Here is a 12,340-nt window from a genome sequence, read left to right on the forward strand (position 1 = left end):
TTCATTGTGTTCTTATTTTCTACAAAAATCTCAGCTTAAAACTGTCAGTTTTTGTTTAGAATAAAAATATCTATTCTCAAATGTGAAACAATTACCAGAATTAAAGGTGGTGCCACTTCAAAAGTAGCATGACAAGAACTAGACAACACAGGAACAACTGTGTCAGTTGAAAGAACATAAAGCTCAGACAAATGTGTGGTTCCTGAAGAGGGGCAGCAGACTTTTCAGTAGTTGCAGGGGCAACAGTCTGGATGATAGACCAATCAGACCTTGTAAAAATTAACCAAAACAGCATTGCTGTGCTGGTACTGCAAACGGCTGTAAGCAAGGCAAAACTACAGCCATAATTTTTCCCGAGGGCATGCAGCTTTACTGTATGGTTAAATGACGATGGTGTCCTCTTGCGTAAAATATTCCACAGGTAAACTACTCCCCCATTCGGATTTCCAGGCGGGGACTACGCAGGAGGATGTCGTTATCAGAAGAAATGGATTGGAGTGTGGAATGTAGATCCTTTAATCGGGCAGGTGGGTTAGAAAATTTAAAAAGAGAAATGGACAGCTTAAAGTTAGATATAGGGGGAATTAGTGAAGTTCGGTGGCAGGAGGAACAAGACTTCTGGTCAGATGAATACAGGGTTATAGGCTAAATACAAAATAAAATAGGGGTAATGCAGGAGTAGGTTTAATACTGAATAAAAAAATAGGAGTGTGGATAAGCTACTATGAACAGCATAGTGAACACATTATTGTAGCCAAGATAGATTCCAAGCCCATGCCTATCACAGTAGTAAAAGTTTATATGCTAACTAGCTTCGCAGATGGTGAAGAGATTGAAGAAGTGTATGATGCAATAAAAGACATTACTCAGATCGTTAAAGGAGACGAAAATTTAAGAGTCATGGGGATCTGGAATTCAACAGTATGAAAAGGCAGAGAAGGGAAAGTAGTAGGTGAAAATGGAATGGGGGTAAGGAATGAAAGAGGAAGCCGCCTGGTAGAATTTTTCATGGTGCATGACGTAACCATAGCTGACACTTGGTTTAAGAATCATGAAAGAAGGTTGTATACATGGAAGAGGCCTGGAGAGATGGGAAAATTCAGATAGATTATATAATAGTAAGACAGAGATTTAGGAACCAACTTTTAAATTGTAAGACATTTCCAGGGGCAGATGTGGATTCTGACCACAATTTATTGGTTATGAGCTGTGGATTAAAACTGAAGAAACTGCAAAAATGTATGAATTTAAGGAGATGGGACCTGCATAAACTGAAAGAACCAGAGATTGTAGAGAGTTTCAGAGAGAGCATTAGGGAACAGTTGACAAATACAGGGGAAATACAGTAGAAGAAGAATGGGTAGCTTTCAGAGATGAAATAGTGAAGACTGCAGATGATCAAGCAGGTAAAAAGAAGAGGGCTAGCAGAAATCCTTGGGTAATAGAAGAGATATTGAATTTAACTGATGAAAGGAGAAAATATAAAAATGCAGTAAATGAAGCAGGCAAAAAGGAATACAAACATCTCAAAAATGAGATAGACAAGAAGTGCAAAATGGCTAAGCAAGGATGGCTAGAGGACAAATGTAAGGAGGTAGAGGCATATATCACTAGGGGTAAGATAGATGCTGCTTACAGAAAAATTAAAGAGACCTTTGGAGAAAAGAGAATATCAAAATTTCATATGGAAAACCAGCCCTAAGCAAAGACGGGAAAGCAGAAAGATGGAGGGAGGGAGGGGGTCTATACAAGGACAATGTACTTAAGGGCAATATTATGGAAATTGAGGAGGAAGATGAGATGGGAGATATGATACTGTATGAAGAACTTGGCAGAGCACTGGAAGACCTAAGCCAAAAAAAGGCACCAGGAACAGACAACATTCCATCAGAGCTACCGATAGCCTTGGGAGAGCCAGCCATGACATAACTCTGCCATCTGGTGAGCAAGATGTATGGGACAGGCGAAATATCCACAGACTTCAAGAACAATATAATAATTCCAATTAAAAAGAAAGCAGCTGTCGACAGGTGTGAAGATTACTGAACTATCAGTTTTATAAGTCATGGCTGGAAAAAGCTGAACTTGAGGGAGTTCAGTTTGGATTCCGTTGAAATGTTGGAACACGTTAGGCGATACTAACACTATGACTTACCTTAGAAGATGGATTAAGGAAAGACAAACCTACATTTCTAGCATTTGTAGACTTAAGAGAAAGCTTTTGACAATGTTGACTGGAATACTCTCTTTAGAATTCTGAAGGTGGCAGGGGTAAAATACAGGGAGCGAAAAGCTATTTACAATTTGTACAGAAACCAGATGGCAGTTATAAGACTCAAGGGGCATGAAAGGGAAGCAGTGGTCGGGAAGGGAGTGAGACAGGGTTGTAGCCTCTCCCCGATGTTATTCAATCTGTATATTGAGCAAGCAGGAAAGGAAACAAAAGAAAAATTCGGAGTAGCAATCAAAATCCATGGAGAAGAAATAAAAACTTTGCGGTTTGCCGATGACATTGTAATTCTGTCAGAGACAGCAAAGGACTTGGAAGAGCAGTTGAACGGAATGAACAGTGTCTTGAAAGGAGAATATAAGATGAACATCAACAAAAGCAAAACGAGGATAATGGAATGTAGTCGAATTAAGTCGGGTGATGTTGAGGGTATTAGATTAGGAAATGAGACACTTAAAGTAGTAAAGGAGTTTTGCTATTTGGGGAGCAAAATAACTGATGATGGTCAAAGTAGAGAGGATATAAAATGTAGACTGGCAATGGCAAGGAAAGCGTTCCTGAAGAAGAGAAATTTGTTAACATCAATATAGATTTAAGTGTCAGGAAGTCTTTTCTGAAAGTATTTGTGTGAAGTGTAGCCATGTATGGAAGGGAAACGTGGACGATAAGTAGTTTAGGCAAGAAGAGTGTAGAAGCTTTCGAAATGTGGTACTACAGAAGAATGCTGAAGATTAGATGGGTAGATCACGTAACTAATGAGGAGGTACTGAATATAATTGGGAAGAAGTGGAAATTGTGGCATAACCTGACTAAAAGAAGGGACTGGTTGGCAGGACACGTTCCGAGGCACCAAGGGATCACCAATTTAGTATTGGAGGGAATTGTGGAGGGTAAAAATTGTAGAGGTAGACCAAGAGATGAATACACTAAGCAAATTCAGGATGTTGGTTGCAGTAGTTACTCGGAGATGAAGAAGCTTGCATAGGATAGAGTAGCATGGAGAGCTGCATCAAACCAGTCTCTGGACTAAAGACCACAACAACAACAAAGCTCAAAATTAGTATTAGAAAAAGACATTAAAGCAAATGGTTTCAGAATAAAAATATATTAATTCTTTTACATTTGTTTATTTTATTTTCATTTAATTACAACGGAGAACTGAAATATTAAAAAAAAGTGTCTCTTGAGCACGTTGTCCATTGACATAAACGTACTTTTAATAATCCTGCTGGCTGTCTCCTTGTCAATGTCAATAAAGTCTCCAATGGACAGAAAGAAATCACCAGAGGTAAAGTATCTGAATGTTAGTAGTAGCTGGTTCATTGGTGGAACAGAGGCACTTCTGAAAGAAATAAAAGAATTACATGAGATAATTTGTGTGACAATTAAACAGACATTTAAAAATGTAACTTGTCAGCCACTCCTTCCACTGTTTTCATTTTGTTGATTCAATATCTAAAGATACATGTTAGGTGAATGAAAAGTATCTATGCTCTTATAACATGCAGATAACTATTATTTTATGATAAATACAGATGTTGTTATATGATGATAACACTAATACACTAACTGAAAAACACAACAGCTATATTCTATAGCCATTTTTTTTAAAAAAAAGCAGTACTGACTTTACGGTTAATATTAATGTCATAAATGGGAGACAATTTTGTTTCTCAGAACTGTTAATGGGCTTGTGGTCTTAATATTTTCATGAAAATATGGAAGTAGTTGTTCTAATTGGGAATAAGAGTGAACATTTTTCTTTTTCTTTTATGGATGTAACGTGGCTGTGTGAATTCAGGGACATTAGTGAAATTGTGGTTTATCCGTATAATGACATACATTTGCAATCTATTTGATTTGCATGCAGGAGACATGTCAAAATTGTTTAATACATTTAAAATGATTTTTACACAAATAATAATACTAAAATAAAGAACATCATTAAAATGATACTTCTTACGATATGTAACACTTTGAGTCCGGCTCACATTTCCAGTTCATCCTGCATGAATTCATCCACTGAGTAACAACATTTCAGTCTCAACACCTCATGTAGCTTTTTTTAAGTAGACTTAAATTCAACTGCATTAACTTGTCCCTTTTTAATATATTATAAATTTTCATTCCCATATATTGAGATCCCTGTGCATACAATTTGAGGTGGTGGGAAGCATAAAATTTTCTTTCTTTCTTGTGTTATGTTAATAAACAAAATGGTTTCCTGTGATTACGTAGGCTTTCCTGGTGTAATAAGTCTTGAAAGTCTCTTTGGGTTTGCTGCCAGATCCTAAAATCAACTTGACTCGATATTTCGGTGATCCAACTGGTCGCCATCTTCAGGAAAATGCTGCTTCTGCTGATGAGTCCCGCTGAGAACTGACGCCAGGTTGCAAATCGACGTCCTATATAGGCCACCGTTAAGTACACAGCACGTGCGCCGCCCATCACGGTTTCTGCCTTCCTAGACATGGAGGCGGCGCCGCCCTTAGTAAAACACTGTTGGCAACGCTATATCGCAATCAAGGCCGCACCAAAGAACGTTCAGTTTTGATGCGAGATAATACAGGATTCAGCGTCTTGCTAAGAGGAAACCCATTGTCTCTGCTGATTAAATTATCAGCCAACCTAATTTCAATCGCCTCTTTATAGACACTGTTCCAAAAACCAGAAATGTTGGCAACAACCACAGTTTCACCAAATTTCATACTGTGTGTCTCATTTAGGCAGTGTTCTGCTACTCCCAATTTTTCCGGCTGTTGTAGTCTTGTATGACGGCAATGTTCCACACACCTGTCATGCACTGAGCGAATCGAACAGCCAATGTAAGCTTTCCCACATTGACACGGAATTTTGTACACACTGGGTTTCCAAAGCCCCAAATCATCTTTCACAGAGCCGAGCAGAGCCCTAATCTTAGAAGGTGGATGGAACACACTCTTAATGTTAAAATTCCTTAAAATTCATCCAATCTTAAACGATAAGCCTCCAGCATAAGGAAGAAAGGCCACAGATCTATGTTCCCCTCCATACACCTCCGGAGATGGTCCAAACTCCATAGCCCGACGAATCTGCTTCTTGGTGTATCCATTTTCCTTAAAAACAGCCATCAAATGCTCAAGTTTTTGGGTTAAGCTGTCTGTGTCGGAAATGGCATATGCTCTCCATACCAAAGTCCTAAGGATGCCACTGCGTTGGTGTGGTGGATGACAACTCTTAGGATGCAGATACCAATCTGTGTGTGTCGGCTTTCGATGAATACTGTGTCCCAAAGTACCATCTGGTTTTTTATAAACCATAACGTCTAAAAATTTTCAACCTCCATAGTAAATTTGATACGGGGATGAAGACAGTTGAAGAGCATCATATCCATGCGGCCAGACGAAGAAGGTATCCACGTTCTTCGGTGCGGCCTTGATTGCGATATATCGCTGCCAGCAGTGTTTCACTAAGGGTGGCGCCACCTCCCTGTCTAGGAAGGCAGAAACCGTGATGGGCGGCGCATGCGCCGTGTACTGAACGGTGGCCTATATAGGACGTCGATTTGCAACCTGGCGTCAGTTCTCAGCGGGACTCATCAGCAGAAGCGGCATTTTCCTGAAGATGGCGACCAGTTGGATCGCCAAAATATCGAGGCAAGTTGATTTTAGGATCGGGCAGCAAACCTGAAGAGACTTTCAAAATGGTTCCCTTAAAATAATTCATGTTTGGTATACAGAAAGATATTTATCTTATATACACTGCCAGAAAAAAATTAGCACTCCCTTTTAGAGGTTTCCAGTTCACTCAAGATTTATTGTTACAACTGTGCTTATGGAGTACATGACATGATTATATTTACACATTAATAGCACAAATGGTTCTAAGGTACCAGCTATCAACCCATGCTGAATCACCCATATTAGTACGTACAGATGGCAAGTACTGTTCTGGGATACATTATGCCATGCCTGCTCAACCTGTTCCTGTAGTTATGTAGGAGTTGTTAGTCGGCAAGTCACACGAGTCAATTCTTGTCCCATCATATCCCACTTGAGCTTGACCGGAGAAAAGTGTGGAGATCGTGCTAGCCACGGAAGTTCCTTCATGTCTTGCAGAGCACATTGAGCTTCACAGGCAGCCCATCATCCTCCTGTCGCAAAACCGGCAAAAGAAAGGTTCTAACAACAGTCTGCACATATTGAGCACTGGTTAGTGTCTCCTCCAGAAACACCAAAGGTGAACAAGAGGTGTAGCTTATCGTACCCCAAACAATAAGACCCGACACTCGGACGAATGCTCTTTACAAGACAGTGCTCACCAGGTCTATGTCGTATGCGCAGATGACCGTCACTTGTAGGCAGACAGAATCTGTTTTCAGCACTGAAGGCCACAGTGTGCCATTCCATGTTCCAAGTGATCCTTTAACGGCACCAGTTGAGCAGTGCACTTTAATCGTGTGGTGTGATTGGAACACAAGCTAGAGGAGTGCATGCCCATAGTCCCTTTACTAATAACCGGTTCCCAACAGTTTGTGTTGACATGTCTTGACTCACAAGCCCTATTATCTGTGCTATGGTAGCTGTAAAATATGCCACTGCTACCCTTACAATACAATGATCTTGGTGGGCATCTGTGCTGTGTGGACTTCCAGAACATCATCCACAGGTGTGAGGATGTTCACATAGCAAGCACAAGAGCATCTCCATGGCATGGTTGCCTGCTTGCTTCACACATTTGCACTACACTGAGCCTTTCGGCTATGAGCTTTCCCTATTATGACATTGCAACCATTATCAGTACATCTACTAGCCCCAGGTGCCATATGCTGTCATTGGATCAGAATCAACGTTTTCTTTCCAGGTGTACTTGTTTTTTTCCAGCAGTGTATATATGGAGACAGCAGAGTTAAAATTTGAGTTTTCTAAGTAATGGACAACGTGGTTCTTAATGATTTACTGTGCACAAATTTCGAATCATTTTTACTTCAATTTTTACTATCCACTCTACATTTGTCGAGTTTTCCAAAAAACAATACCAGACCTAATAACGGACTCAAAGTAGACTGTACACACTAATTTCATGTGTCCATGTCACTTGCAATTAATAATATTTGTATTGCAAATGCAAAGCTACTCAATTTGCTTGCTAGGTACTCATTGTGTGCCTGCCAGCTCAAATATTTATCCAGATTTAATCCTAAGAGACAGTTATCTTGGCTGTCATGGATAATCTTAATCTGTTTACATTTTGACCATTTGGTTTTGAATTGTATCATGTGAGCCTTAGATATGTTAAATTCAACCCATTTAGCTGAGACCAAGTTTCTAAGTTGCTGAGGGTACTGATTACAAATTTGTGCATTTTTTCTGAATCCTGATGTACATACATACATACATACATACATAGATTAATCCTTGTTCCGTAGATCATGAATATGTGTACGTAATGATGTGGAACATGTCACTTTAACCTAAGTTCTCTTTACGCAAAATAATTAATTATTATTTTTTAGTTACTACTTCATGTCTAAGAACTCATCTATTGAGTAGAAGGAGTTGTCGTTTATAAAGACCTTATTCTTTAAATATGTCTGCTTGTGTCTGTATGTGTGGATGGATATGTGCGTGTGTGCGAGTGTATACCTGTCCTTTTTTCCCCCTAAGGTAAGTCTTTCCGCTCCCGGGATTGGAATGACTCCTTACCCTCTCCCTTAAAACCTACATCCTTTCGTCTTTCCCTCTCCTTCCCTCTTTCCTGATGAGGCAACAGTTTGTTGCGAAAGCTTGAATTTTGTGTGTTTGTTTGTGTGTCTGTCGACCTGCCAGCACTTTCATTTGGTAAGTCACATCATCTTTGTTTTTAGATATATATTTCCTACGTGGAATGTTTCCCTCTATATATATATATATATATATATATATATATGTGTGTGTGTGTGTGTGTGTGTGTGTGGATGTATATGTGCGTGTGTGCGAGTGTATACCTGTCCTTTTTTCCCCCTAAGGCAAGTCTTTCCGCTCCCGGGATTGGAATGACTCCTTACCCTCTCCTTTAAAACCCACTTCCTTTCGTCTTCCCCTCTCCTTCCCTCTTTCCTGATGAGGCAACAATTTGTTGCGAAAGCTTGAATTTTGTGTGTATGTTTGTGTTTGTTTGTGTGTCTATCGACCTGCCAGCGTTTTTGTTCGGTAAGTCACCTCATCTTTGTATATATATATATATATATATATATATATATATATATATATATATATATATATATATATGCGCTTGTGTCTGTATATGTGTGGACAGATATGTGTGTGTGTGTGTGCGTGCGCGCGAGTGTATACCCGTCCTTTTTTCCCCCTAAGGTAAGTCTTTCCGCTCCCGGGATTGGAATAACTCCTTACCCTCTCCCTTAAAACCCACATCCTTTCGTCCTTCCCTCTTTCCTGATGAGGCAACAGTTTGTTGCGAAAGCTTGAATTTTGTGTGTATGTTTGTGTTTGTTTGTGTGTCTTTCGACCTGCCAGCGCTTTCGTTTGGTAAGTCACATCATCTTTGTTTTTTGATATATATATGATGAGACTTACCAAACAAAAGCACTGGCAGGTCGATAGACACACAAACAAACACAATCACACACACAAAATTCTACCTTTTGCAACCAACATCGCTTTCGTTTGGTAAGTTACATCACATATATATATATATATATATAAAACATTGTCAATACATGTTACTCACTGGCTATTGCTTCCAGTAGATTCAAAGAAATTCAGTCTTGAAACATAGCTACAGGGTGGGGCAAATAAAACTGGTCCTGGGTACAAAAAACCAGAAGAGGAAAGGAAAAACAGTACTAACCTGATTATAGCAGTTGTTGAAAGTAACCACTTTTGGGACTGATCAGCACGTTATTGAAGGTGCATCGAAGCTGGACTGCTGAAATTGCTGCAGTCTCATCTGAAATGTGTTGCTGGAATGCTTGAAGGCTAAGAGGGTTGTTGCAATACACCTTAGACTTGAGGGCTCCCCACACAAAGTAATCACACAGAGACAGAACAGATGGCCTGAGTCGTCTGTTAGGGCTGCGACCAGACTGATCTCTGCTAACATCTCTGTCACGCATGAAGATTCTGTAAGTGTGCTCCAATGTTCGGCCGGCTGTATGGGTAGTTGCTCCAATTTGTTGGAAGTAGCTGTAGGTCTTTTCCTTCTCCGTTAATGCTGCCACAAATTCCAATTGTATCCACTCAGATGGGATACTTTTATTTGCCACACCATGTACTATCACATGTGATATCAATACTAAAACCAGCAGCTATTAGATTTTTTTCTTTCTTTCTCTATAAAGGTCTTCTAGCATAATTTGAAACTTAGATAACAATAGTTCTGTTGTTGACCTCAAGGGGATTCTATATATTGACAGTACTATAAGATTTACTGAAGACAATTTCTGGGTTCATAATTTATATCACTATGCAGAAGTATACATGAGCCTCCATGTGACTTGTTTCTTCTGCAGAACTATTTGCTGACCTGTAATTCCCTGTTTTGGTTAAAATTTTAATTGCGTCCTCAGCAAACCAGTGCTCTTTTTAATAACAAAAACTATAGTATTTGCAAATTTCCAATTCGTCTATTATTGAGCTTTTGTTATTTGAAGCATATATTTACACCACTTGTATTCTAGGGCATAACATACCTACCTTGACTGTTTCTCAAAGGCTTTAGCACATTTCTTTCAAGATAATGGCTTAGCTTGGTCTCTTGTATTTCTTCATAAGATTTTTGCAATCACTATTTATAAGTTCCCTAATTTTTAGAAGATGGTAAGTATCTGTGAACATCTTACTAAATATTTTTATCTTAACTTACTCAGATGTAGAGCATCCTTGGCAAGACACTTTGCACTTAGAGATTTGTTGGGATCAATGAAAATGACTACTATTTTACTGCATTGTTCTTTTATTGCCATTTATTCTCTACACATAACTGTCACTCACAAATCTCCTGGACACAGCACCATTGATTATTATTCTGGAAGTTGAGTAGAGGCTTTTGGCCATTCAAATAAGGTTCCTTGTGTGGTTTTCGATTTATTCTTCACTGCTGCTTTGAAGGGAATTCATTCCCACATGGATAAAAACACCTTTTGGATTCCTTTTACACTTATCTGCTGCACTTTCTATTGAGTTTAAGATGTAATGTACAATTACACTTTTTGTTACATTAAAAATCACAATGTTGTTGTATAATATTAATGTGAATTCAAAAAAGCACCCAAGACTGGTGTGGTTTTGCAATTTGATTACATTTGTTTTGGCACTGTTTGTTAAATAAAATTAAGTAGTTCTTTCTAATACTGCAGCAGTTGTAACACAAGTCATAAAAACAAGCTATTTCGTCATGAATTACCATTGTTATGCACCTAGTTTCTACAGTAACATAGTGTTCCCACACCCTCCATCCAACAGTTTCTTCTCTCCCACTCTCTTTGTGTGCTGCCCTTTGCCGCTGCACCTGTCTGTCTTTCGCCTTTTTGCTTTATTTTTCCCCACAGCCTCCAGACGATGTGCCTATTGGCAGTATAGTCCCTACACACTCCGTAAGACAGTGCTCCCCTCTCTCCCCACCCATACACTTCTACCCCTTCCCCTTCCCTGCCCCCTCCAGATAGCCACTTTCATCCCATGTGACAGTTGCATTCTGGTCCGAGCTGCCCGAGTGGGAGGTCATGTGTGTATGAGGTGTGCTTGCATGAATGAATGGTGTGTGTTTCTCTTTCTTTTTCTGATGAAGACTGTGGCTCAAAGCTAATTGTAAGTGGTAATTAGCAATCTGTCTTTTCCTTATATTGCTGTCATTCCAACCTGGAGTTTACATTGTTCAAAAATTATAAAGAAACAAAACAAGAAGTACAATAAAAAAGGTAAGTCCGTCCCTCACAACAGGGGAGGTAACTACAGCACATGGTAGTCCATCATTGCTTGTCTCTAGCTTTATCTTCCAGCACTGTTGGCTCCATTTGTTTAAGGACTGGTAATACTCAACCCTTCCATCACATCTTTGGATAACCCCTTGGTTATTTTCCATAAAGTTGAGAATGGAGGACTTGATTAGGGAAGGATTCATCAGCCTGAAAAACGTGGCCAAACCACCACAACCTTTTCTGCCCTAATATTTGGCCAATGTGTGGTTCTGCAAACCGCATATTTCTTTGTTCCAGTTTACATTCCATGTTATCGTAGATGGGTCCCTAGATCTTTCAAAGTATCTTTCTCTCGAAGGTATAGACTGCTTCTTCAGTTGTTGCTGTCACCCAGGTTTCACAACCACGTACAAGTATTAGCCATACTAATGTCATATGCAGCTGAATCTCATTCTTCTTATATTAGATGTGACTTGAATAAACTGTTCAGATGGAAGAACATATAATTAGTGTTCATTATTTATTGATGCACTTCTTTCATCACTTCTCTTTTACTAGTCAGTATGGACCCAAGGTAATTCATTGAGAGACATGCCCACCAACAACAATGTAAGGAAGGAGAGCCAGACAACATCATATGATGAGACATTTTATCATCACAAACCACGAGCCCAATTTTCTTCAACGCTGTGGAGAAATTAGCGAGTATCAGTGATACTTCCTCTAGGGTGTTGCCAAGGACCGCAACATCGGTAGCAAATGCCAGGATGGTGTCTGCTCCCACCTTTTCAATTTATTTGATGTGTCAGGTGTGGCAGTTTACTTTTTCCAAGGCCAAGTGAATGCTTTTGGTGCCAATTGTTCTCCTCGTCTCAATCTATTGTGAATATTGAATGATGGCGATAGCTGGTTGCCTAACTGTACTTGATAAGTTGATTGAGTGTACCAAACTGCAATTGTATTGTCTTAAGTAAAAGTTACAACATGTGGAAGTTGGAAGTTTTCATTCTACTACCGAGCCATGTCCTAATTTCCTTCTCCTGATGCAACAAGGACTTGCGCTTTTAAATGGAGAGTTTTGGAGATAAAGTCATTGCGAAGAGAGAATAGCTGCCGCAGCCATGCTGGTGTCTTTGTACATCATTGGGGAGAAAAGGTAAATTGCTAAGTCGCACACTAAACTAAAAGACATTAATATGAATTCTATGTTT

General features: G+C 39.4%; 1 protein-coding gene across 1 annotated transcript in view; it reads right to left on the reverse strand.

Moving 5' to 3' along the window:
• Positions 1 to 3,343: 3,343 nt before the first annotated feature.
• The window catches only part of LOC124717243 (CWF19-like protein 2), a 186,068-nt gene continuing 177,071 nt past the window's right edge, over positions 3,344 to 12,340 (reverse strand). The window contains exon 15 of the mRNA XM_047244045.1: positions 3,344 to 3,572. The gene's annotated coding sequence lies outside the window, so the exon portion shown is untranslated. The remainder of the gene's footprint in view (positions 3,573 to 12,340) is intronic.

Source organism: Schistocerca piceifrons, chromosome 9 (assembly GCF_021461385.2).
Source record: "Schistocerca piceifrons isolate TAMUIC-IGC-003096 chromosome 9, iqSchPice1.1, whole genome shotgun sequence".
In the NCBI taxonomy this organism is placed as follows: domain Eukaryota; kingdom Metazoa; phylum Arthropoda; class Insecta; order Orthoptera; family Acrididae; genus Schistocerca; species Schistocerca piceifrons.